The following is a 26,662-nucleotide window of genomic DNA, read 5'->3' as shown; positions in this document are numbered from 1 at the left end:
TCTGAACAAACTGAAAACTCAATCACTCTTCTTACATCCCTCAGGGAAGTGAAGTCACAATGCAAACTACTAACCCCAAATTAGAGAGACACAGGTGGATACAGAGTATCACAACTTACCACAGCAGAAACCCACAATCAGAAACTTCCATGGGAGTTAGTGCCAGAATAGGAAAACCAGTGCAGTAATCAACATATTGCTAGAAGTTCAGTGTGGACAAGCCTGAAACATTAAAAACAGCAGGAAGACTCAGTCATTGGTGAGCCCTAGCACTTGTGAGTTTTATCACCTGGGGCTCTACCAGGTCCTCAAAGTGAATGTCGGAAAAAAATCCTCTTGGGCTTCTTTCTGGCAGAGAAGAAGAAAAGAAACCATTTTGAAATAAGCCAGAGCATACTATTCTTCTTAACAAGTTCTTCCATCAGGAGAAACTATTTTACCAGAGCCTAAGCTATTGGGGTTTTGCCAGAGCATAATCTAGCTGGGGAAAGGGAAGTATTCAACTTCAGCCTTCTCTAGTATTCCAAGTGGGGAAAAAGAAATACACAACTTCAGCTCCCTCCAGCCATCCTGTTGCACATAAAGAGAGAAAATGAACAAACAAACAAACAAAGGGAAACCTAAGAAGCACTGGTGAAGTTTACAGTCCAGGGCTTCAGGCTCACCAAAAGACTAAGACCTTCATAGACTTACAGAACACTTCCACAACCACATGCACCTTACCGCCACATTCCTGAAGGCTTATTTACAGCAGTTCCTTTACCTAGAACATCAGATCTGTCTATCAAGGAAAAATTACAGAAATACTAAAAGGGAAAACAGTCTGAAGAGACTGAACGAGCATCAAAACCAGAGTCAGATAAAGTAGGAGCTTTAGAATGATCAGACCAGGAGTTAAAAAACAAAACAAAACAATGCTTAGTATGCTAAGGAGTTCAATGGAAAAAGTAGATAACATACAAGAAAATATGAATAATATAAACAGATATATGACATCTCTAAAAACAAATAAAAAAGAAATGCTAGAGATGAAAAACCCTAACAGAAAAAGAATGCCTTTTATCGGCTGTAATGTAGACTGAACATGGCTCAAGAAAGTATCTCTGAGCTTGAGGATCTATCTGTAGAGACTCCCAAAACTAAAAAGCAAAGAGAAATAAATTTAAAAAGAAAACAGAGCAGAACACAATATCCAACTACTGTGGGGCGAATATAAGGGCTTTAATTATAGAATACCAGAAGGAAAAGGAATAAATAAAGAAAGAAAAGTAATATTTGAAGTATTAATGACTGACAATTTTTCCAAATTTAGGTCAGACATCAAACTACAGATACAGGAAGCTCAAAGAACACCAAGAAGGATGAAAATGCCAAGAAAAAACTAAAGCATATCATATTCAAACTTCAGAAGATTAAATATAAAGAAAACAACTTAAGCCAGATGGGAAAAAAACACCTTACCTGTAGAAGGGCGAAGATAATAAACTTTTCCCCAGAAACCATGCAAGCAAAGAGAGAGTGAAGTGAGAAGATTTACAGGGTTGAGAGAAAAAAAATCAATCTAGTACCCTGTACAATTATTCCTCATAAATGAAGGGAAAATAAAGACTTTTTCAGACAAATTGAGGGTATTCATTGCCAGTAGACCTGTCTTGCAAGACATGTTAAAAGAAGTTTTCCAGAGAGAAGGAAAGTAATACAGGAAGAAACTTAAATCTAAATAAAGAAGGGAGAAGCATCAGAGAACGACTAAATAAAGTTAACATAAAAACTTATTCTATTACTCTAAATTGATCTAACAGGTTACAATTTATTCAAAATAGTGACAATGGATTCAACTATGTGTATATACACACATACACACATATACACAGGCTTATATGTGCTTATGAGAAATGGACAGCAATAATACATAAAACGGGAGGTGGAAATTAGTATTATTTTGTTATTAAAGGTAGTTCCACTACCCACAAAGCAGTTTAGTGATATTTGAAAATGATCTTGGAGTAGCTGTAAATGTGTATTGCAAGCTCAGAGCAACCACTAAGAAAAGTAAAAACAGAAGGAAGTATAACTGACAAGCTAATAAAGGAGACAAAATAGAATAATATAAAACACTCAATTAAAAACACAAAAAAATTAGCCAGGCGTGGTGGCGGGCGCTTGTACTCCCAGCTACTCAGGAGGCTGAGGCAGGAGAATGGCGTGAACCCCGGAGGCGGAGCTTGCAGTGAGCCGAGATGGCGCCACTGCACTCCAGCCTAGGCAACAGAGCAAGACTCCATCTCAAAGAAAAAAAAAATATATATATATATAAAGCAGACAGATAAATATAAGAAAAAAGAACAGTGGCAATAAATAAAACACTAACAAATATGGTAGATATTAATTAAAATATATCAAAAATCATCTTAAATGTCAATGCTCTAAACTTATCAATTAAAAGACCCCCCAAAAAATGTGGGAGTGGAACAAGAAACAAGACCCAACTATATGTTGTCTATCAAAAACTCATCTTAAGTATAAAGACACATATAGATTAAAAGTAAATGGATGGCGAATAATATAATGCATAAACATAAGTCAAAAGAAAGTTTGAGTAGCTATGTTAATTTCAGACAGAGCAGACTCCAGAGCAAAGAAAGTTACTCAGCATAAAGAGGGGGACTACATAATGATAAATGGGTCAATACTTTAATGAAATATGGTAATCCTTAATATCTATGTGCCTCACACCAGAGAGTCAAAATACCTGAAGCAAAACTGATTAACTGCAAATAGGAATAGATGACTCCACTGTCATAATTGGAGACTTTTAACACTCCTCTATCAGCAACGAACAAATCTAGCCAGCAAAGAATCAGTTAAGGACATAGTTGAACTCAACAACGGATAAATTGACATTTACAGAGTACTTCATTTAAGGACAGCTGAATACACACTCTACTCAAGCTCATAGGGAGCATTCACCAAGATAGATGCCATTCAGGGCCATAAAACATACGTTAAGTTTTAAAAACTGGAAATTATACAATGTCTGCTCTGAGACAATAGAATTAAGCTAAAATCACTAACAAAAAGATAGCTGGAAATCTCCAAATAATGGGAGACTAAACAACACACTTCCAGATAACACATGGATCAAAGAAGAAATCTTAGTAGTAATTTACATATACATTGAACTAAATAAAAATGAAAATACAACTTCTCAAAATTTGTGGAATGCAAGGAAATGAGTGCTTGGAAATTTATAACATTGAACGCCTATATAGAAACGAAGAAAGATCTAAAATTAATCATCTAAACTTCCACCTTAAGAAACTAAAAAGAGAGGAGAAAATTAAATACACAGGAAGTAGAAGAAAAGAAATAATAAGGCGAAAGAAATTAGCCTCTAGCCAGGCTAATTAGGAAAAAAAGAGAACACAAATCACTAAAATCAGAGATTAAAGAGAGGATATCAGTACAAATTTTATGGCTATCAAAAGGATAATAAAAGAATACTATGAACGACTTGATCCCTACAAAGTTGATAACCTAGATGAAATGGACCAATTCCTTAAGACAAAATCTGCCAAAACTCACACAAGAAGAAATAGAGTATGTAAATAGGCCTGTATCTATTAAATAATCAATAACTAATAACCTTCCAAACCTAAAACTACCAGGCCCAGATGGGCTCAAATTTTGATTAGATGTATTTTTATTTTGAATTCTAGTAAATCGTTTAAGGGGGAATTTACATCAAGACTTTATAATCTGTTTCAGAACATGGATGCAGAGGGAATACTTCTTAACTCATTCTTCAAAGCCAGGATTATTGTAACACCAAACCAGACAAAAATATTACAAGAAAAATAAAACTACCACAGACCAATACCTCTCATGAACATGACACAAAAATATTCAATGTAATGTTAGCAACAATGTATTAAAAATGTATACCCTAAGACCAACTGGATTTTATATGCAGGGTTGGTCTCATTAGAAAACACATTAATATAATGTATGATATCAACAAGCTGAAGAAGAAAACTTACATGATCACATTAACAGATGCAAGAGGGCATGTGACAAAATCCAACACTGATTCAGGGTTAAAAACGCTCAGTAAAAGTGGGAATAGAGAATTTCTTCAACTTAATAACATAACATCTACAGAAGAAAACCCATTGCTAACATTAAACTTAAGGGTGAGAAACTGGAAGTTTTGCCACTAAGATCAGGAATAAGGCAAGGATTTTGCCTCTCATCATTACTTCTCAACATCATACTGGAAATCCTAGCTAATGATATAAGATAAGAAAAAGAAATAAATTTATTCAGATTGAGAAGGAAGAAATCAAACTTTGTTAACAGATGACATAATTGTCTATGTAGAGAATTAAAAAAAAACTCATAACTAATAATAGAATTGGAAGAAAGTTGCAGAACAGAAGGTTAACACACTAGTCAAATTGCTTTCCTATATACCTATAGTAAAGAAGTGGAATTTGAAATTAACAACAAAATACTATTTATATTGCGCACAAAAATGAAATTCTTGGATACAAACCTAATGAAATATATCAAAAATATGTATAAGAAAGACATGAAAAGTCTGATAAATGAGATTAAAGAACTCAACAAATAGAAAGATATTCCATATTTATGGATAGAATGACTTAATATTATAGATAGTGTTTGTTCTTCAAAGCTTAATTAAGAGATCCAGTGCAATCCCAATCAAAGTCTCGGCAAGTTATTTTGTGGATGTAAACAAACTGATTCTAAACTTTATATGGATAAGCAAAAGACCCAGAATAGCCAACTTAGTGTTGAATGAGAAAAGCAAAGTCAGAGGACTGACACTACGAGATTTCAAGATTTACTATAAAGCTACAGTAATCAAGGCAGTGTTCTATTGATAAAATAAACTGAGAAATAGACCAATAGAACAGAAAGGAAAGCCCTGAAATAGAGCCATGTAACAGTAGTCAACTAATTTTGACAAAGGAGCAAAAATAATACAATGGAGTAAAGGTAGTTTTTTTTTTTTCAAAAAATGGTACCTGAACAAGATATCCACATGCAAAACAACTGAATCTAAACAAGGACCATACACTCTTCACAAAAATCAAACAAACAAACAAATAAATAAATAGCATGATCCATGAAAGAAAGAATTGACAGGCTGGGATTCATCAAAATTCAAAAGTTTTCCTCTGTAAAGACACTGTCAAGAAAATGAAAAAAACAAGCTACAGACTGGAAAAACATATTTGCAAAAAATCATATTATATGTACACATATATAATACATATATACATATATGTATATATATAATATGATTATATAAGAATATGTGCATATACATATATACATATATATGATTTTTTACAAATATGTTTTCCCAGTCTGTACATATATATGTGTATATATATACATACACATACATATATATATATGGGCAAAGGACCTGAATAGATATTAGGATGGTGCAAAAATTGTAGTTTGGACCTTGAATTTTAAATTATTATAACTAGGCTCAAACATATCTTTATTAATCAAAATAGGAACCATTACAATCAACACATTTTTGCCAATGAAAAATGTTTGTTTATCCCTGCAGCATAAAAATCTGTGCTTCAGGATTCAGCGAATTCTCAAAAAATATTTTCTGCATCCTACTGGCTTTGGAAGATTTTTCCCTGCAAAAAGTTGTCATGATGCTTGAAGAAGTGGTAGTCGGTTGGCAAGAGGTCAAGTGAATATGATGGATGAGGCAAAACTTAATAGCCCAATTTGTTCAACTTTTGAAACATTGGTTGTGTGACATGCAGGTTGGGCATTATTGTGCAGAAGCATTGGGCTCTTTCTGTTGACCAATGCCAGCTGCATGCATTGCAGTTTTTGGTGCATCTCATCGATTTGCTGAGCATACTTCTCAGACGCAGTGGTTTCGCTGGGATTCCAAAACCTGTAGTGGATCAGACCAGCAGCAGACCACCAAACAGTGTCTATAATCTTTTTTGGTGCAAGTTTGGCTTTGGGAAGTGCTTTGGAGCTTCTTCTCGGTCCAGCAACTGAACTGGTCATTGCTGGTTGTTGTGTAAAATCCACTATTCATCGCAGGTCAAAATCCCATTGTTGTGTAGAATAAGAGAAGATGGCACTTCAAAACGATGATTTTTTTTTTTTAATTCTCACTCAGCTCATGAAGCACCAACTTATTGAGCTCTTTCACCTTTCCAATTTGCTTTAAATGCCAAATGACCATAGACTGGTTGACTTTGAGTTCTTCAGCAACTTCTCATTTCGTTGTAAGAGGATCAGCTTTGGTGATTGCTCTCAACTGGTCGTTGTCAATTTCTGATGGCTGGCCACTACACTCCTCAGCTTCAAGGCTCTCGTCCCCTTTGCAAAACTTCTTGAACCACAACTTCTCTGTACGTTCACTAGCAGTTCCTGGGCCAAAGCACTGTTGACATTGGTAGTTGTCTCTGCTGCATTACGACCCAAGTTGAAGTCAAATAAGAAAATCGCTCAAATTTGCTTTTTGTCTAACATCATTTCAGTAGTCTAAAATAAATATAATATAAACAGCTAGTAATAAGTCATTAGCAAAAAAAGCAAGAAATGTGCATAAAAATGATGTGTAACATAACCACATTTATTTAAGAATGTGTTCCAATATTGAAAGGCAAATATCAACAATGCAGAAAATGCAATTACATTTGCACCAACCATAATTACTTCTTCACTAAAGAGGATATGTAGATGTCAAGTAAGCATATGAGCAAATGTTCAGCACTTTATGTCATTATGCAATTGCAAACTAAGACAAAATGAGATACTATCAGGTTGGTGTGAAAGTAATGGCAAAAACTGCAATTACTTTTGCTTCAATTTACATTACACATCTACCAAAATGACAAAAATCTAAAACATTGACACTGCCAAATGTTAGTGAGAATGTGGAGTAACAGAAACTTTTGTTTATTGTTGGCATATGGCAAAATGGTACAACCATTTTGGAAGATATTTTGGCAGTTTCTTACAAAACTGAATACACTCTTACCATATGATCCAGCAATCATGGTACCTGTAATTTATCCAAAAGAACTGAAAACTTAATGTCCACACAAAAACCTGCACAAGGATGTTAATAGCAGGTTTTAAAAAAACTTTTATTTTATGTTCAGGTGTACATGTGCAGGTGTGTTATATAGGTAAACTCATGTCATGAGGGTTTGTTGCACACATTACTTCATCATCACCCAGGTCTAAACCTAGTATACAATAGTTACTTTTTGTGATCCTCATTCCCCCACTGCAGTCTCAAGCAGTACCCAGGGTCCTTTGTTCTCCTCTAAGTATCCACGTGTTCTCATCATTTAGTTTCCACTTATGAGTGAAAACATGCAGTATTTGGTTTTCTGTTCCTGTGTTATGGTACTAAGGATGATGGCCTCCAGCTCCATCCACATTGCTGCAAAAGACTTGATATCATTCATTTTTAATGTTGCATAGTAACCGTGTTATATATATACCACATTTTCTTTATCCAATCTACCATTGATGGGCATTTAGGTTGATTCCATATCTTTGCTATTGTAAACAGTGTTGCAATAAATATATGCATGCATGTGTCTTAATGGTAGAACAATTTATATTCCTTTGGGTATATACCCAGTAATGGGATTGCAGGGACAAATTGCAGTTCTGTTTTTAGATATTTGAGGAATTGTTACACTGCTTTCCAAAATGGTTAAACTAATTTATACTCCAACCAACAGTGTATAGGCATTCTCTTATCGCCACAACCTTGCCAACATCTGTTATTTTTTACTTTGTATTAATACCCATTCTGTCTGGTGTAAGATGGTATCTCAATGTGGTTGTGATTTGCATTTAGCTAAAGATCAGTGATACTAAGCTTTTTAAAAATATGCTTTTTGGCCACATGTATATCTTCTTTTGAAAAGTGTTCATGTACTTTACCCACTTTTTAATGGGGTTGTTTGATTTTTGCTTGTTAATTTGTTTAAATTCCTTATAGATGCTGGATATTAGACCTTTGTCAGTTTAATAGTTTCCAAAAATTTCCTCCCATTCTCTAGGTTTTGTGTTTACTCCATTGATAGTTTCTTTTGCTGTAAATAAACTCTTAAGTTTAAGTAGATCTCATTTGTCAATTTTGGCTTTGGTTGCAATCACTTTGGGCATCTTTGTTATGAATTCTTTGCCAGTTCCTATGTCCAGAATGGTCTTGCCTAGGTTGTCTTCCAGGATTTTTAAAATTTGGGGTTTTATATTAGTCTTTAATTAATCTTGAGTTGATTTTTGTGTATTGTGTAAGGAAGGGGTCCAGTATCAATCTTCTGCATATAGCTAGGCAGTTAACCCAGCACCATTTATTGAATAGGGAGTCCTTTCCCCATTGCTTGTTTTTGTCAACTTTGTTGAAGATCAGATGGTGGTAGGTGTGTGGTCTTATTTCTGGGCTCTCTATTCTATTCAATTGGTCTACGTGTCTGCTTTTGTCCAGTATCATGTTTTGGTTACTGTAGCCATAAACATAGTATGAAGTTGGGTTGCATGATGCCTCCAGCTTTGTTCTTTTTCCTTAGGTTGCCTTGGCTATTTGGGCTCTTTTTTGATTCCATATGAATTCTAAAATAGTTTTTTTCTAGTACTGTGAAGAATCTCATTGGTAGTTTGATAAAAATAGTGTTGAATCTATAAATTGCTTTGAGCAGCAGGGCTATTTAAATAATATTGATTCTTTCTATCCATTAGTATGGAAAGTTTTTCCATTTGTGCTATCTCTGATTTCTTTGAGCAGTGTTTTGTAATTCTCACTGTAGAGATCTTTCACCTCCCTGGTTAGCTATATTTCTAGGTACTTTACTCTTTTTGTGGCAATTGTGAATGGGATTGCATTCCTGATTTGGCTTTTGGCTTGTCTCTTGTTGGTGTATAGAAATGCTAGTAATTTTTGTTCATTGAGTTCGTGTCCTGAGACTTTGCTGAAGTTGTTTATCAGCTGAAGGAGCTTTTGGATCAAGACTATGGGATTTTCTAGATATAGAATTATGTCCTCTTCAAACATGGATAGTTTGACTTCCTATTTGAATGGTGTTAATTTATTTTCCTTGCCTGATTGCTCTGGCCAGGACTTTCAATAGAATGTTTACTAAGGGTGGTGAGGGAGAGCATGTGTCTTGTGCTGGTTTTCAATGGGAATTCTTCCAGCTTTTGCCCATTAAGTATGATATTGGCTTTGGATTTTTCATAGATGGCTCTTATTCTTTTGATTTATGTTCCTTTAGTACCTAGTTTATTGAGACTTTTTAACATAAGGGGGTATTGAATTTTATCAAAAGCCTTTTCTGCAGCTATTAAGATAATCGTGTGGTTTTTATCTTTAGTTGTGTTTATGTGATGCATCACATTTATTGATATGTGTATATGTTGAACCAACCTTGCATTCCAGGGATAAAGCCTACTTGATTGTTGTGGATTGGCTTTTTGATATGCTGCTCGATTTTGTTTGCAAGTATTTTGTTGAGGAGTTTTGCATCAATGTTCATCAGAAATATCGACCTGAAGTTTTCATTTTTGTTATTTCTCTAACAGGTTTTGATATCAAGATGATTCTGGCCTCATAGAGTAAATGAGTTGGGGAGGTGACCCTCCTCCTCAATTTTTTGGAATTGTTTCAGTGGGAATGGTACCAGGTTTTCTTTGTACATCTGGTAGAATTTAGCTGTGACTCCATCTGGTCCCAGGCCTTTTTTGGTTGGTAGGTTATTTATTACTAATTCAACTTGGAAGCTCATTATTGGTTGTTCAGAATTTTTTTTTTCTGGTTCAGTCTTAGGAAGGTGTATGTGTCCATGAATTCATCCATTTCACCTAAGTTTTCTAGTTTGTATGCATAGAGGTATTGTAGTATCTGATGGTTTTCTGTATTTCTGTGGGGTCAGTGGTAACTTCTCCTTTGTTATTTCTGATTGTGTTTATTTGGATCTTCTCTCTTTTCTTCTTTATATGTCTAGATAGTGACCTGTTCACCTTATTACTTTTTCAAAAAACCAACTCATGGATTCATTGATCTTTTGAGTTGTTTTTTCGTGTCTTGATTTCCTTCCTTTCAGTTCTTATTTTTGTTATTTCTTATTTTCTGCTAGCTTTGGGGTTGGTTTGCTCTTGCTTCTCTAGTTAATTTGGTTGTGGTGTTAGGTTGTTAACTTTATAAAATTCTCTCTTAACACTGCATTAGCTGTGTCCTAGAGATTCTAGTATGTTGTAACTTTTTTCTCATTAGTTTCAAAGAATTTCTTGATTTCCTCCTTAATTTCATTATTTACCCAAAAGTTATCCAGGAGCAGATTATTTAATTTCCATGTAATTGCATGGTTTTAAGCAATTTTTTTAGTCTTGATTTCCATTTTATTGCACTGTTATCCAGTAGTCTGTTTGATTGATGTTTGTTCTTTTGCATTTGCTAAGGATTGTTTTATAACTGATTGTGTGGCTGATTTTAGAATATGTGTCATGTAGTGACAAGAAGAATGCATATTCTGTTGTTTTGGGGTGGAAAGTTGTGTACGGGTCTATTAAATTCATTTGTTCCAATGTGAGTTTAAGTCCTGAATATCTTTGTTAATTTTCTGCCTAAATGATCTATCTCATACTGTCAGTGAAATGCTGAAGTTTGCCACTATTACTTTGTGAGAATCTATGTCTCTTTGAAGGTCTCTGAGAACTTGCTTTATGATTATGGGTTCTCCAGTGTTGGGTGCATATATACTTAGAACGGTTGAGTCTTCTTCTTGCATCTAATTCTTTACAAATGCTCTTCTTTGCCTTTTTTGATGTTTGCTGGTTTAAAGTCTGTTTGTCTGAAATTAGGATTGCAACTCCTGCTTTTTTCTGTTTTTAATTTGCTTGGTAGGTTTTCATCTACCCCTTTATTTTGAGCCTCTGGATGTCATTGCATGTGAGATGGGTCTCTTGAAGATAGCATACCAATGGGTCTTGAGTCTTTATGTTGCTTGCCACTCTGTGCCATTTTAATGGGGCATTTACCCTGTTTACATTCAAGGTTAGTATTGATATGTGTGGATTTGATTCTGTCATTGGGTTATTAGCTGGTTATGATATAGGCTTGTTTGTGTGGTTGCTTTATAGTGTTACTGATCTGTGTACTTAAGTGTTTTTTTTTTTTTGTATTAATGGTACTTGTCTTTCCTTTCCATATTTGGTGCTCCTTTCAAGATCTTTTGTAAGGCACATCTGGTGGTAATGAACTCTCTCAGCATTTGCTGAGAAGGATCTTATTTCTCTTTTGCTGAGGAAGCTTAGTTTGCTGGGATATATAATTTTTGGTTGAAGATTTTTTCTTTAAGAATGTTCAATATAGGCCCTGTCTCTTCTGGCTTGTAGGGTTTCTGCTGAGAGGTCTACTGTTAGTCTGAATGGTGTTCCCTTTATAGGTGACTTGGCCTTTCTCTCTAACTGTCTTTAACATCCTTCCTTTCATGTTGACCTTGGAAACTTGATTATGTGTCTTGCTAATGATCTTTTTGTATAGAATCTTGCAGTGGTCCCCTATATTTTCTGAATTTGACTGTTGGCCATTCTAGAGAGTTTGGAGACATTCTCATGGTTGATATCTTGAAATATGTTTTCCAACTTATTTGCTTCCTTCCCATCCCTTCAGGAATGCCAGTGATTCATAGGTTTGACCTCTTTGCATAATCTGATATTTTTCAGAGGTTGTGTTCATTCCTTTTCACTGCTCTTTTCTTTTTAACTTTTGTCTTCCTGTCTTATTTCAGACAGCCAGTCTTTAAGGTCTAAGACTCTTTCCTCAGCTTGGTCTGTTTTGCTGTTAATACTTATTATTGCATTGTGAAATTTTTGTAGTGTTTTTCAGCCTCATTATGTATGTCAGGTTTTTTTTTTTTTCCATACTGGCTATTTCATCTATCAGTTCCTGTATCACTTTATTGTGATTCTTAGTTTCCTTTGATTGAGCTTTTATGTTCTGAATCTCAATGATCTTCAGGTCGGGTGGGGGCAGGTTGATTTGCTGAAGTCCCATGTCAAGAGGACCTTCCCAGTGAGAAGTGAGACTGAGATCTGCATAGGGAATAGTCTGAACACTTTTCCATGAGGCGAGTGCTCTATAGCATGGGTCTGGACCAGTCCCTCATTCCCACAGACTTTCCTGAGCCTGGAGACAGCAAGAGCAAGGCTGCAAGACGCAAAGATGGCAACCTGCTCCTCACAATGGGAGCTGTGTCCCAGGGAATTGCAGAGCTGCTACTGGCTCAATAGTTCCAGTGGGAAGTTGCTGAAGACTCAGGCTGTGAGGACTCACCCAGCGAGGAGATATGGGATCGGGAACCCATGTAACAGTCTGGCCACTTTTTCACAGGGCTGTTGCAGTATGCTGGGGTTCACCTCAATCCCTAGTCACCTCGGATTTTCTAGTACCTGAAGGTATCAACAGTGAAGCCTGTGAAACGGAAAAGATGTCAGCCTGCTTCTCCTAGAAGCTTTGTCCTGGGGAGATATGGACTTGTTGCTGGCCCAAACATACTCCTAGAGGTGGCTGGGGACTCTTGTTGGGAGGTCCTGCTCAGTGTGGAGAAATGTGATCAGGGATCTGTGTGAAAAAGCAATCTGGCTGCTTTTTCATAGAGTAGCTGTGCTGTTTTGGGGGTCTGCTGCAGCCTCAATTGCCCCAGACACTCCAAAGGAAACAATGGCTAGGGACGAAAAACAGCAAAGATGGTGACCACCTGATCCTCCCTTTGGGAGTTCTGTCCCAGGAAGATTTGGAACTGCTGCCAGCTGGAAAACACTGGTGGAGGTGTTTGCAGAATTAGGTCAGGAGATTTTGCCCAGTGAAGAGAAATGGTATCTGGGCCCCGTGTGAAAAAGCAGTCTGGCTGCCTCTTTTGACAGCACCTGCAGTCGGCCAGGAGACCACTCCAGTCCCTACTCTCCTCAGACTCCCCAGAGCCTGAAGGCAACAATGACTAAGGTTGCAAAATACCAAAGATCCTCTGGGAGCTCCATCTAAGGTAGGTATAATGCTGCTATGCTAAGTTGGCTGGATTTCCAAGCCAGTGGGTCTCATCCTGTAAGACACCATGGAAATGGAGCCTACAGACCATTGCTGCTCAACTCCCCGGATTCAGTCCCTTTCCTTGGTGTACATATGGAGGTCTATCTAACCTCTGGCTTTGCTGGGGTTACAGATGCTTTTGCTGGGAAGCCTAGGTATCTAAACTCTTGGGGCTCTGTGTCTGCCTGAGCAGCTGCTCTGTTGAGAATTCACATGGCTCCATATGTCAAACTGAAGGCCCTGGTGGAAGGGGTTTATGAGAGGATCTCCTGATTCAAGTGTTGCAAAGATTCATGGGAGAAGAGTGGGACTCCAGTGTTGGTCAATCACTTAGTCACTACTTCCTTCATAAGGGCAGGAGAGGCAGGGTAGGCTCCCCTGGCTCTATGTCACTCCCAGGTGAGCAGTCATCCTGCCTTGCTTTTCTCCATTCTCTGTGGGTTGAGTAGTTTTCTTGATGAACCCCAATTCATGTACCTGGATGAATTTACTGTATTTACTTGCCCCTTCTATTTCTCTCTGTGAGAGTGCCACACACTAGCTGTTTCTAGTGGGCCATCTTGGCCAGCCCTTTAGTTTTATTCATAATTCCCAAATGTGAAAATAATCAAGATATCCTCAGTAAATGAATGGATAAATAAACTGTAGTACATTCAGACAGTGAAACATTATTTAACACTAAAAAAATGAGCTATCAAGCCATGAAAAGAAATAGAGGAAACATACATGCATATTACTAAGTGAAAGAAGCCAATCTGAAAAGACTATGTACTATATGGTTCTTACTATATGACCTTCTGGAAAAGGCAAAAGGTAGAGATGGTAGAAATATCAGTAGTTGCCAGAGCAAACTTAATCATAGAGTAATTGCTGCTCAAATTAAATGTCTAATGAGTAGCTTAACAGAAATCCCAGAAAATATAAAACTGGCTCCATGTAAGTTATCTGCATCACAGAATAAAGCTCAATAATATTTATAGAAATTCAAAAATATGCAGGAATCAACAAGAAAAATTGCACCTGGCAAACAGTGAAAAATTATGGGCATTCAAAAAGTTGGAAAATATGACCTGTAATAAAAAAATATTAATCAATAGAAACTGACACTAGTTGATAACAGAGATGTTGGAATTAGTTATTATAACTATATTCTATATATCAAGAATGTAGAGGAAAGATTGAAAGTGTAAAGTCAAGACAGGGAAGATATAAAAATGATCTAAAACAAACTTTAGAAGTTATTTAAAATGTTGAAACATACAATGGCTGTAAATATAAAATCTAGGTTTGCACAAAGGAATGAAGAGCACCAGAAATGCTATGTAGCTAAGTATAACATGCATTATTTTTTATTTTAAATCTCTTTAAAAGATAATTGACTATTTAAAGCCAAAATAAAACAATATTGTATAAATCAAATGAAATGTATGACAGCAATAGCACAAAGTCCAGAAGGGGAGAAATGGAAATTTACTGTTATGAGCTTCTTATTCTATATGGGAACTTGAAGATAGAGTGTATTAGAATTAAGACAAATTATGAGGCAAACACTCAATTTTTTTAAAGTTATAGCTAATAAGACAATGAAAGAGATAAAATGAAATCATAAAAATAATAAAAAAGGGATAAAAGGTGGGAAAAAGGGACCAAATAATAGATATAATAAACAGAAAACAATTATTAAGTTGATAGATTTATAACAACCATATCAATAGCCACAGAAAATAGTCTAAATATTTGTAGTGTTGGTTAAGAAGCAACACCCCCTGTATGTTGCTTATAAGAAAGACATTTTAGACATAAGTGCATCAATAGGTTAGAAGTAAAAGAAGTAAAAATATATACTATTCTAAAACTAATCAACATAAAGCAGAAGTGATTATGTTAATATCACAAAAAGTAGATTTCAGAGCAAAAAGTGTTACCAGGGATAAAGGAAATAATTTCATTAAGATAACAGAGAAGATGCATCCTCAATGCTTATGCCCCTAAGAGAGTTCTGAGGTATGTGAAATAAGAACTAATAGAATTATTAGAGAAATAGAAAAATCTACAATTATAGTAGAAGATTTAAATATTGCTCAACAATTGACAAAACAAATAAATCAGTAAAGATATAGAGCTTTGAACAGCACTATCAATCTGCTTGACCTAACTGGCATTACAGGACACTGTAGAACTTTTACCCCTACCAGGTAATAATACCAGTTCTCACTTCCAGCACCATCATTGTCAGTGGTGAATGCAAATACCACACTTCTCACCCCGCAGTGTCAATTGAGACTTCCACCCACATCCAGCAGCAAGGTAACCCATCCTTTTCCTACTTGGCTAGTGTCAGAGAAGGCCTATGAGAATCAGGACTTCAATAACTGCCCAACAGTAATGAAGCCATCATCCTCATGGTATTAGTTGCGGTAGGGGAAACTAACACCATGAAAACTGACACTATATGGAAAGCAGCAATAATGTGTTCCTGCTATGCCCAGCTGAGGTGGCATCAGTGGAGTCCAAATTGGGAGTCAAGACTTTCACATCTGCCTAGCACTACTAGGCTGTGGATGTCAATGGAGACAGAGTGGGAAACTTGCATTTTTACGAAGACCTTGTGGTAACAAGAGGGTGCCTCTCTTTCCCCAGCCAGAGAAGTGACAAAAAAAGTCTACTACAACTTAAGATTTAATAAAACCCAAAGTTTCATAAAATATTAATTGAAAGCAAAAGATCTAGAAATATCTTAATGTGACTCAAAAGACAATAGATACCAACATTGAGTTGAGAAATATTAGAATTATCTAACAAAGACTTAGGGTAGCCATTATTAAAAAAAAAAAAACCCTCAACAAGAAATTATCATTTCTCTTAAAACAAGAAAAACAAAAGTCTCCACAAAGAAATAAAATGTCCCAGCAAAGAAGCAGAAGATGTAAAGAACAACTACATGGTAATTTTATAACTTAAAAAGAGATACACATGTGAACACGCACACACACACACACACACACACACACACGTCTCTTGCTGAATAGGCTCAACATCAGAAAAAAATGGAACAAAAGAAGGAATCAGTGAATTAGAAGATGAAAGAATTAAAATTATGGAATCTAAACAATAGACTGTTAAAAAAAAGAAAACAGTTGAAAATAGTCCCAGAGACCAAAGGGACTATAGTGAAAGATCTAAGATTTGTGCCACCACGGTCCCAAAAGAGCAGAAAAAGAGGGCAGGGCTAGAAAGAGTGCTTGAAGAAAAAAACCTGAAATTTTCCAAGTTTAGAAAAAGACAAACTTACAGGTTCAAGAGGCTGAGTGCAATTTAAAGTGAATAAACCCCACAAAATTTACACTATATATAATTGTCAAAATTCTGAGAAAAACTAAAGACAAAGAAAAGTATTTTGATAACAACCACAGAGAAACAAATCTCTGCTTACTGGGAAGAGATAATTTGAGTGAGAGCAGATTTCCCATCAGAAAACATGGATACCAGAAGGAAGAGGCACAACTTTTTGCAAGTGTTGAAAGAAAAGAACTGTCAACTCAGAATTCTTATCCAGTGAAAATATCTTTTAGGAATAAAGAGAAAATCATGGCACTCTCAGAGAAAGCAAAACTTAGAAATTTATCATCAGCAAAACTACCTTTAAAAATGTATAACGGTATTTCTGTAACTAAAAAGGAAATGAAAAAAGAAGGAATCTTTGATCATCAGCAAGAAAGAAGAAAAGCCAGAAATAGTATAAATATGAAAAAATACAACACATTTTATCTCTCCTCTTGAATTTTCTATATAATTTTTGCCATTTAAAGCAAAAATTATAACACTGCCTGATGTGATTCTAAATGCATATACAGGAAATATTGAAGATAATCATAAACAGAGGAAGGTAAATAGATGCAAATGTAAACTTTCTATATACCAAAGAGATCATTGTTGACACCAGTAGATTGTTATATGTTATGTTTAAATAATTTAAAGTATAAATAATTGAATGTAATATAGTAAAACCACTAAAAAGACTATATAAAGAGGCACAGAGGCCGTGCCCGGTGGCTCAAGCCTGTAATCCCAGCACTTTGGGAGGACCAGGTGGGTGGATCACTTGAGGTCAGTAGTTTGAGCCCAGCCTGTCCAATATGGTGAAACCCTGTGTCTACTAAAAAAAAAAAAAAGACAAAAAAAATTAGCCAGGCATGGTGGCATATGCCTGTAATCCCAGCTACTGCGGAGGCTGAGGCAGGAGAATTGCTTGGACGTTGAAGGTGGAGGTTGCACTGAGCCGAGATCGTACCACTGTACTCCAGCCTGGGCTACAGAGTGATACTCTGTCTCAAAAAAACAAAATGATACAAAACAAAAACAACGACAACAAAAAGAGGCACAGCAAAAACTATTAAAGATAAATCAAAGCAATATTCTAAGAAAAGTTCAAGTAACCTACAGGAAGGCAGAAAAATAAAATGGAGAAACAAAAATACCTGAAAGAACAAACAAACAAAAGGTTTAAATCTTAACATATCAAATATCACATTAAATGTAAATGATCTAATCATATCAATTCAAATAATTTGGCAGAGTAAATTGAAACAAATTAATAATATGCTGTCTATAAGACACTCAGTTAGAAAATAATGATATAGATAGATTGAAAATAGAAGGACAGAAACATTACTTCTTTAAAAAGTATTTATATCAATGTCAGAGAAAGTAAACTTCAGAGCAAAGAAAATACAAGAGACAGAGAGAGGCATTACTTACTGATAAAAGTCAGTCCACCAAAAAACCCGACAAACCTAAATGAATACAGTAGTCCCCACTTATTTGCAGTTTTGCCATCCACAGTGTCAGTTACCCTCAGAACAGTACAATAAGATATTCTGAGAGAGAGACAGAGCGAAAGCACATTCTTATGACTTTTATGACAGTATATTATAATTGTTCTATTTTATGGCTAGTTATTTTTGTTAATGTGGGTCTAGTTTACAAATTAAACTTTGTCATACATATGTACATATGTATAAGAAAAAATATAGATAGATAGACAAAGTGAAGGCCTAGGACATTACTGTACACTGCTGTAGAGTTTATAAACACTGAATAGTACACTTAAGCTACATTAAATTTATAAAAAGAAAATTTTTCTTTTTCAATAATAAATTAACCTTAGCTTATGGTAACTTTTGTACATTATAAACTTTAAACATTTTAAAAACTTTTTGACTGTTTTGTAAAAAGACTTAGCTTAAAATACACTTTGTACTGCTGTGCAAAAATATTTTCTTGCTTTATATCCTTATACTATGAGATTTTATCTATTTCAATGTTTTCATTTTGAAACTTAAAAACTTAAGACCCAAGCATACACATTAGCCTAGGCCCACACAAGGTCAAGTTCCTCAATATCACTGTCTTCCACCTCGACATCTTGTCCCATTAGAGGGTCTTCAGGGGCAATATCACCCAAGGAACTGTCATCTCCTATGATAACAACGCCTTCTTCAGGAATACCCCCTGAAGAACCTGCCTGTTTTACACTTAGCTTTTTTTGCAAATAAATAGGATTATACTCTAAAATAACAAAAAATATATAGTATGGTAAATACAGAAACCACTAACCTAGTCATTTTTATTATTTATTATTAATTATTATTTATTATCAAGTATTATGTACTATACATAATTGTATGTGTTAGACTTTTATATGACTGGCAGCACAGCAGATTTGTTAACTCTAGCATCACCACAAATCCATGAGTAATGCATTGCACTGCGATGTTATGATGGCTACAACATCACTAAATAGTAGACATTTTTCAGCTTTATTATAATATTCTGGGACAGTTCTCATGTATGCGGTTTGTCATTGATCAAAACAGCAGTATGCGGCACATATAACTGTACTATGAAAACTTTTTTGGCATATATATTTCATCACTTAGATCACGGGTGTCCAATCTTTTGGCTTCCCTGAGCCACATTGGAAGAAGAAGAATTATCTCAGGCCACACATAAAACACACTAACACTAACGATAGCTGATGAACTAAAAAAGAAAAAAAGCATTGCAAAAAAACTAATAATGTTTTAAGAAAATTTACAAATTTGTGTAAATTTAACACATATAACACATGTAAATTTAACATATTTAACATGATTAGCCATTAGAGAAATGCAAATTAAAACCACAGTGAGATATCATTACATACCTATCAGAATAGCTAACATAAAATAAATACAGACATCACCAAATGGCTTGAAGTATGTGGAGAAACTAGACAGTTGTCAATAAGGATCATTGAAAAGCAAAGGAGCTAGACTAGCTAAATCAATTTTGAAAAAAAAAGTGTGAGGCATCAGTTCACTTAATTTTAAGATATTTTATATCACAGTAATCAAGACTGTGTGGTATTAGTGAAAAGATTGACATGTAAGTCAAATAAACAGAATGTGTAGCCCAGAAATAGACCCATTACATATTTCTCACTAATTGTTTAATAAAGGCACCAAAATAATTCAATGAAGTTAGAATAGTCATTCAATAAATGACGTTAGAAAGCTAGACATTCATAGTTTTTTAAAAAAGATACCTCAGTCTGAATCTCATACTTTATATCAAAATTGACTTAAAATGTACCAAATATTTTAATATAAATCACAAAATCATAAAAGTTTTCAATAAAAGCAGCAGAGAATATCTTAGGTCTAGGGTGAGTCAAAGGCTGGACAGTAAAATCAAGATCCATAAAGGCCATATTGATAAGTTGAATTAGAAAATGGGCAAAAAGCCTGAAAAGACATTGCTATTTAAGATAATTAGCCATTGGAGAAAAGCAAATTAAAACCACAGTGAGATATCATTACATACCTATCAGAATAGCTAACATAAAATAAATACAGACATCACCAAATGGCTTGGTGTATGTGGAGAAACTAGACAATTGTCAATAAGAATTTAATGATACAGCTACTATTGAAAATATTTGGCAATTTCTTATAAATGTAAACACACAACTACCATAAAGCCCTATAATTGCACATTTGACAATTTATCCCAGAGAAATGACAAGTTGTGTTCCCACAAAAACATGTCCATTTATGTTTATGTTTGCTTTATTTTTAAAACAAAAGAATAGAAAGAGCACAGATGTCATTCAATGGGTAAATGGTTAAACAAACTGTGGTACATCTATACCATGGCACACACTCAGTGATAAAATTGATACATGCAACAAGCAAATATACCTCCAGAAAATTATGCTGAGAGAAAAATGGCAGTCCTATGAAGTTACATACTATATAATTCCATTTACATAACGTTCTTGAAATGATCAAAATATAAAATGGAGATGGTTGCTGGGAAATGGTGAGGCAGTATGGTAGAGCAGTAGCTGCGGCTGTATGAGAACAAGAAGAATAAGCCTTGTGATGATGGAATTGTTCTGTATCCTAAAAGCATCAATATCAGCATTCTGGTTGTGATACTTTATTATGGCTTTGCAGGATGTTATGAGGTCATTTGTATTATTTCTCACAACTATACGTGAGCCTACAGTTATTTCAAAATGAAATGTTAAAAAATGTTTCATACCACCACCAATAGCATGAAAATACGTTAAATACTTAGGGATAATTTTAAAAAAATCTGAAAAAGCTATAAAATGAAAATTAAAAAGAGATTTTTATAATTAAAAAATAAATGAAAATTTTGCTGGATTGAATGCTGTATATAGAAATTAACTCTAAATTTATGATGTACTTTAATGTAAAAGCTAAATTTATAAAACCCCTAGAAGATAACAAGGGTAAAAATCTTAGTGATTTTGAGATTAGCAAAGATTTCTTACTCATGATTCAAGAAGCCCAAATATAAAAATATGTCTTAATATGGGACTCACCAAAATAAAAGGAAAGTTACAGACTGGGAGAAAGTATTTGCAAAATACACGTATAGCAAGGAATTTTATCTGGAAAATGTAAAGACCTTTTACGATTCTATAACAGCCCAGTTTTTGAAAGGGGGAAAAATATTGAATAGATACTTCCCCAAAGGTGTATGGATGGTATAAAAGCAAATAAAAAGATGCTCAACATCATTATTCCTTAGGGAAATGCAAATTATAACCACAAGGAGATCCCATTGCACATTCTATTAGAATACCTAAGATTAAAAAGATTAATCATAGAAAGTGTGGAGGAACTGGGATTCTCATATATACTGCTGATAGGAATAAAAAGGGGTATAATCATTAAAAAACTGGATTACAGTTTCTTATAAAGTATGTGTTTATTGATATACCATACAAGCAATATTTTTACCATATGATTAAGCCATTCCATTCCTGGGTACTTACCTAAGAGAAATAAAAGCATATGTCTACTTGAAGACTTATACATGAATATTCTTTATGAAGAACATTTATAAATAATAGCTTTATTTGCAATATAGAAAAACTGGAAACAACCCAATTGTGTACCAACAGACAAATGCATAAACAAATTGTCATGTGTCTATACATATATTGCTTGACTACTTCTTAGAAGTAAAAAAAGTGAACTATTGATGCATACAACCTGGATGGATCTCAAAATAATCATGCTGTGTGAAAGAAGTCAGACAAAAATGTGCACAGTGTAGGATTTCACTTATTTAAAAAATTCTAGAAATTGCGGGTCAATCTGTGGTGACAGAAAGCAGATCTGTGGTATCCTGGGGAGGAGGGATAGGTAGGCACCAGGAGTCACAAAGAAACTTTTAACTTTTGGTGAGAGATGTAATGACTATCTTGATTGTAGTAATGGTTTAATGGGTATAGGCACATGTTAAAACTCACCAATTGTACACTTTAAATATGGGCAGTTTGCTTCCAAATAAATGACAACATGCTAAAATTTCATGACCTTGCATTTCTTTTTTTCCCTTCTCCTTTTCCTCCTTCCTCTTCCTCCTTTTCCATACATACTTAAGGAATAAATCATTTTACTCATATACTATTTCTTAACAGGACCATAATGCATTGGTTTAAATTTATTTCTGAGAGATTTCTCCTATGCATTTGCAGGGTTAGCTGCCCTTCATTTTCCATATTAATTTAACCTGTAAATAAGTTTTCAGTCACGATATATATATTTTTTTTTTGAGATGGAGTCTCACTCTGTCGCCCAGGCTGGGGTGCAGTGGCTCGATCTCCGCTCGCTGCAACCTCCACCTCCCGGGTTCAAGCAATTCTCCTGCCTCAGCCTCCCAAGTAGCTGGGATTATAGGCGCCTGCCACTATGCCTAGATACATTTTTGTGTTTTTAGTAGAGATGGGGTTTCACCATGTTGGCCAGGCTGGTCTCAAACTCCTGACCTCATTATTCACCTGCTTTGGCCTCCCTAAGTGCCGGGATTACAGGAGTGAGCCACCACGCCCGGCCGTGGCACCTTTTTGAGTAAACACAAGATTTGTATTCAGGAATTGGATTTTACATCAAGGAACTTCCATATCTGACTCTATCATCACAGGAAAATCCGTGAACTTGTCTAAATTTTTACTTTTTCACCTATGAAATGGGAATACAAAATCCATTTTAAAATGTATTAAATGAGATATGCTTTGAAAGCATGATATTTTTATGACTGATGTACAGAACTACCTTATCTCTCAGTATTGGCTTATCTGTAAGACCTATTCTAGGTATTCAATGAATACTTTGATGTTGAATGTGTTTATTTCATTAAGTCATTACCTTACTAAGTATGGATGTCTTGAGAAAGGAACACAAAATAGGTAATTTTGGTGAAAAAAACTGAAAAAGATCATAAAGAATCTTCCCTCTTCTAGCAGGTGTAGGGGACAGATTTGCTGGGTTGGGATGAGGATCAGCACTGAGCTACTGGGGGAAAGTGAAAATAAAAGAATGAGAATGAGGTGAAAGAAGAGTGAGAATCTAGAGGAATAATCATTGTCTACTTAGAAATTTCCTACCCTGCTAGTTTTGCTTGGCTAAAAATATAGTTTTACTTCCTTGCTTAAAAATCAACATGTACATCCACTACCTCCAGGATCAAGTATAAAGCCTGAGTGTTTAATATGTGACTCCTCTTCCTCTTGGGTTCTTCTTCCAACTCACCTTTCCTTTCTCCTCTAACTCCTTATTATGCACCACACATCTCAGCCAAACCAAACTACTGTCCGTTTCCCAAAGACACAGTTTCTTTTCTGCTGCCTCTCAGTCTCTGTTTATCTTATTCCATCTCCTGTGGGTTTCTTCTAATACTTGCCTGCTAGGTGAAGTCCTCTTGTTCAATACTCTGGTCAAATGTCACTTCCTTTGTGAAAACTTCTCTTTTTTCACAGGCAAAACTAATTTTTTCCCCAAATGTGTACATTTGTCACAGCTAATGAACCAATATTGATATGTTATAATTAGGTAAATTCCATGCTTTATTCAGATTTCATTAGTTTCTCGAATGTCCTTTTTCTGTTCCAGGATCCCATCCAGGATATGGCATTACATTTAGTCATCATGTCTCCATAGCCTCCCTCTGGGCTGTGATAGTTTTTCAGATTTTCCTCGTTATTGATGATGACCTTGACAGTGTTAAGGAGTACTGGTCAGCTATTTTGTAGAATGTTCTTCGGTTTGGGTTTGTCTGATATTTTTCTCATGGTTAGACTGGGGTTATGAGTTTTGGAGAGGGATCACAGTACTTTATACAAAGGGGACATGCTATCAACAAGACGTATCACTGATTAGGTATGCCTCCACCACCTAGCTGAGGCAATGCTTGCCAAGTCTCTCCACTGCAAAATTACTTTTCTCATTCTTTCTGTACTGAACAGGAAAGCAAGTCAGCACGACCCGCAATTAAGGATGGGGTATTATTTCTCACCTCATTTAGTGGGGAGTATCTACATTATTTTTTGCAGTTCTTCTGTATGTAAATGTTTTCTTCTTTCCTGTTAATTGACTTATTCAATTATTTATTAATATCAGTATGAAATTGTGGCTATTTGTTTTATGTTTGATTTAAATCCAATATTGTATTATTTCTTTTGTTGCTCAAATTTTTCCAAATTTGACCATTGAGAGCTCTGTCAATTTGGCTCCTCAGTCCCTTTGACATAACCTCATTCTTTTTTTAGCACTTTCTTACTTTCTTACACTACAAATATTAAAGGCTCATTTTTTATATTCCACATTCCAGTCCTATAATTAGCCATTTCTCCAGGGACCCCTGGTTACGTTTATTGGGAAAGAGCATTAAAAACCACAATGTGAGAGCTGGGTTTGTTCTTTGTTACTGCAGTGTGATTGATTCTAGACCATCTCAGTGGACAGCACTAGGAAAAATGTGTATTTATACTAATCCATTTGTGCACATATTTCTCTATACATAGTATTTCTATAATGCTAAGTGGGAGTTTATACTGATGTCTGTGACTCTCACTGAGTACCACATGGCACTTCCTGGCCTTCCCTCTGTAATTGTAGCCTCCCACTCCAACAGTGAGAAACCTGCCTCCCATCATCAGCCATCTATTTACTTACTTGTCCAGTCCTAGTATAGATGCACAGCAGTTTCAGAATTGTTAGCCTGACCCCTGTGAGATATGCATTATTAACTACAGTATAGTGCTTATGTACAGGTCTTTTCCTTTAGTCTTAGAGTTTCTAATCATTTCCTAAGTTAATTGGGTCAGCACCTAGTTTTTCCTATTCCATGGTGAATTATGACATGTATTTAAATAGAGTTAGATTCTTTTTTCACAGTCTACATCAATCCTTGCATCAGTTACCTTTATACGCACACACACATACATAAACATTATATATGTAAACCTTATATATATAAACATTCTATACATAATCTTAATATTTGTGTTGCAAAAGTCTATGGGCTTTGACAAAGGGATATATCATGTATTCATTACTAGGTAACATATAAAATAGTGCACAGCCCTAAAGTAACCCCATATGCTTCATCTAGTCAAACCCTTCTCCATTCTAGTAAGTGTTTAGTAGCATCCGACTGATGTTTTAATTTGTATTTCCCTAGTGACAAGTGATGTAAACATCTTTGCATATGTTCATTTGCTATCTCCATATCTTCTTTGATGATTTACCTGTTCAGATATTTTCCCCATTTTTTAATTGAGTTATTTTCTTACTGTTGAGTTTTGAGAGCTCCTTATATACTCTGGATATGAGTCCTTTATCAGAAATGTGGCCTCTTTGCAGTGTCTTTCACATGATTTTTTTTTCTTTTAAGAAAGTTAAACTTATTTTTTTCCTTCAAGAATTGCTGGTTTTGTAGCCAAAACTTATCACAAAGCCCAAGGTTTCAGTTTCTCCTGTGTTATCCTCTGGTAGTTTTATAGTTTTGTGTTTTATTTACACTTAGGTCTACGATCCATTTTGGGTTCATTTTGGGTAATGAATTATGTCAGCACCATTTCACATGAACGTCCAATTATTCCAGCATCGTTTGTCAGAAATAAGTTGGCTGTATCTGTGTTGGTCTATTTCTGGGCTTTGTTCAATTTACCTATGTATCTCTTCTTTTGCCAATACCATGCCTACTCCATAACTGTAGTTTACAGTAAGTCTTGAAATTGGGTTATATGAGTTCTATAATTTTTGCTTTTCCTTTAGGCTGTGTTGGTTATTCTGGTACCTTTGCCTTTACATACACATATTAAATTCAGGTTGTCAAATTTTAAAAAAAGCTACGATTTTTGTCGAGATTCCATTGTAGATAATTTAGAAAGAATTGAATCCATGAACATGAAATATCTCTTCCATTTATTTAGTTCCTTATTTTTTTCAGAAGTGTTTTATAATTTTCTACATACAGATCCTTTGCATATTTTGTTAGATAAGATTTTTACCTAAGTACTTCAGTTTTGAGGTGCTACTTTAAATGGTAATTTTTACCATTTCAAATTCTAATTATTTATTGCTATATTTAGGAAAATTTATTGGCTTATGTATATTGATCTTATATACTGCAAGGTATTTTTTGTTTGTGTGTGTGTATTTTTTTCTGTTTTATCTTGCTTGATGTTTTTAAGCTTTTGGAAACTGATTTGGAGTTTGCCATTAATTCTGGAAAGTTTTAGTCACTACTATTTCAACTATTTCTTCTATCTATTCTCTTTTCTTCTCCTTTTGCTATGCCAAAAAAGTATATGCTACATCATTTTATATTGTTGATCTGTCTTTAGTTTTTAAAAATGTTTCTCACTCTTTTTTTCCCTTTAGTATTTCAGTTTGAGAAGTTTCAGTTTATTTCTTTCAAGTTCACTGATTATTTCTTTGGCTGCTTTATGTCTATCAATGAGCATCCATTGAAGGCTTTCCTAATTTCTGTTATTTTTTTATTTATAGTATTTATTTTCTTATCTGGATGTAATTCATATGCTATAAAATTCACTTTTAAAGTGTATGATTTAGTAATTTTTACTATATTTATCACACTCACTCCCTGCAAAAATATCCATAATCATTAGAAGCCACTCCCCATTTCCACTTCGTAGCAGCCCCTCCATTC

The sequence above is a fragment of the Pan troglodytes genome, chromosome 12 (genome assembly GCF_028858775.2).
Source record: "Pan troglodytes isolate AG18354 chromosome 12, NHGRI_mPanTro3-v2.0_pri, whole genome shotgun sequence".
In the NCBI taxonomy this organism is placed as follows: domain Eukaryota; kingdom Metazoa; phylum Chordata; class Mammalia; order Primates; family Hominidae; genus Pan; species Pan troglodytes.
The sequence above is the reverse complement of the archived record's forward strand: the minus strand, read 5'-3'. Positions refer to the sequence as shown.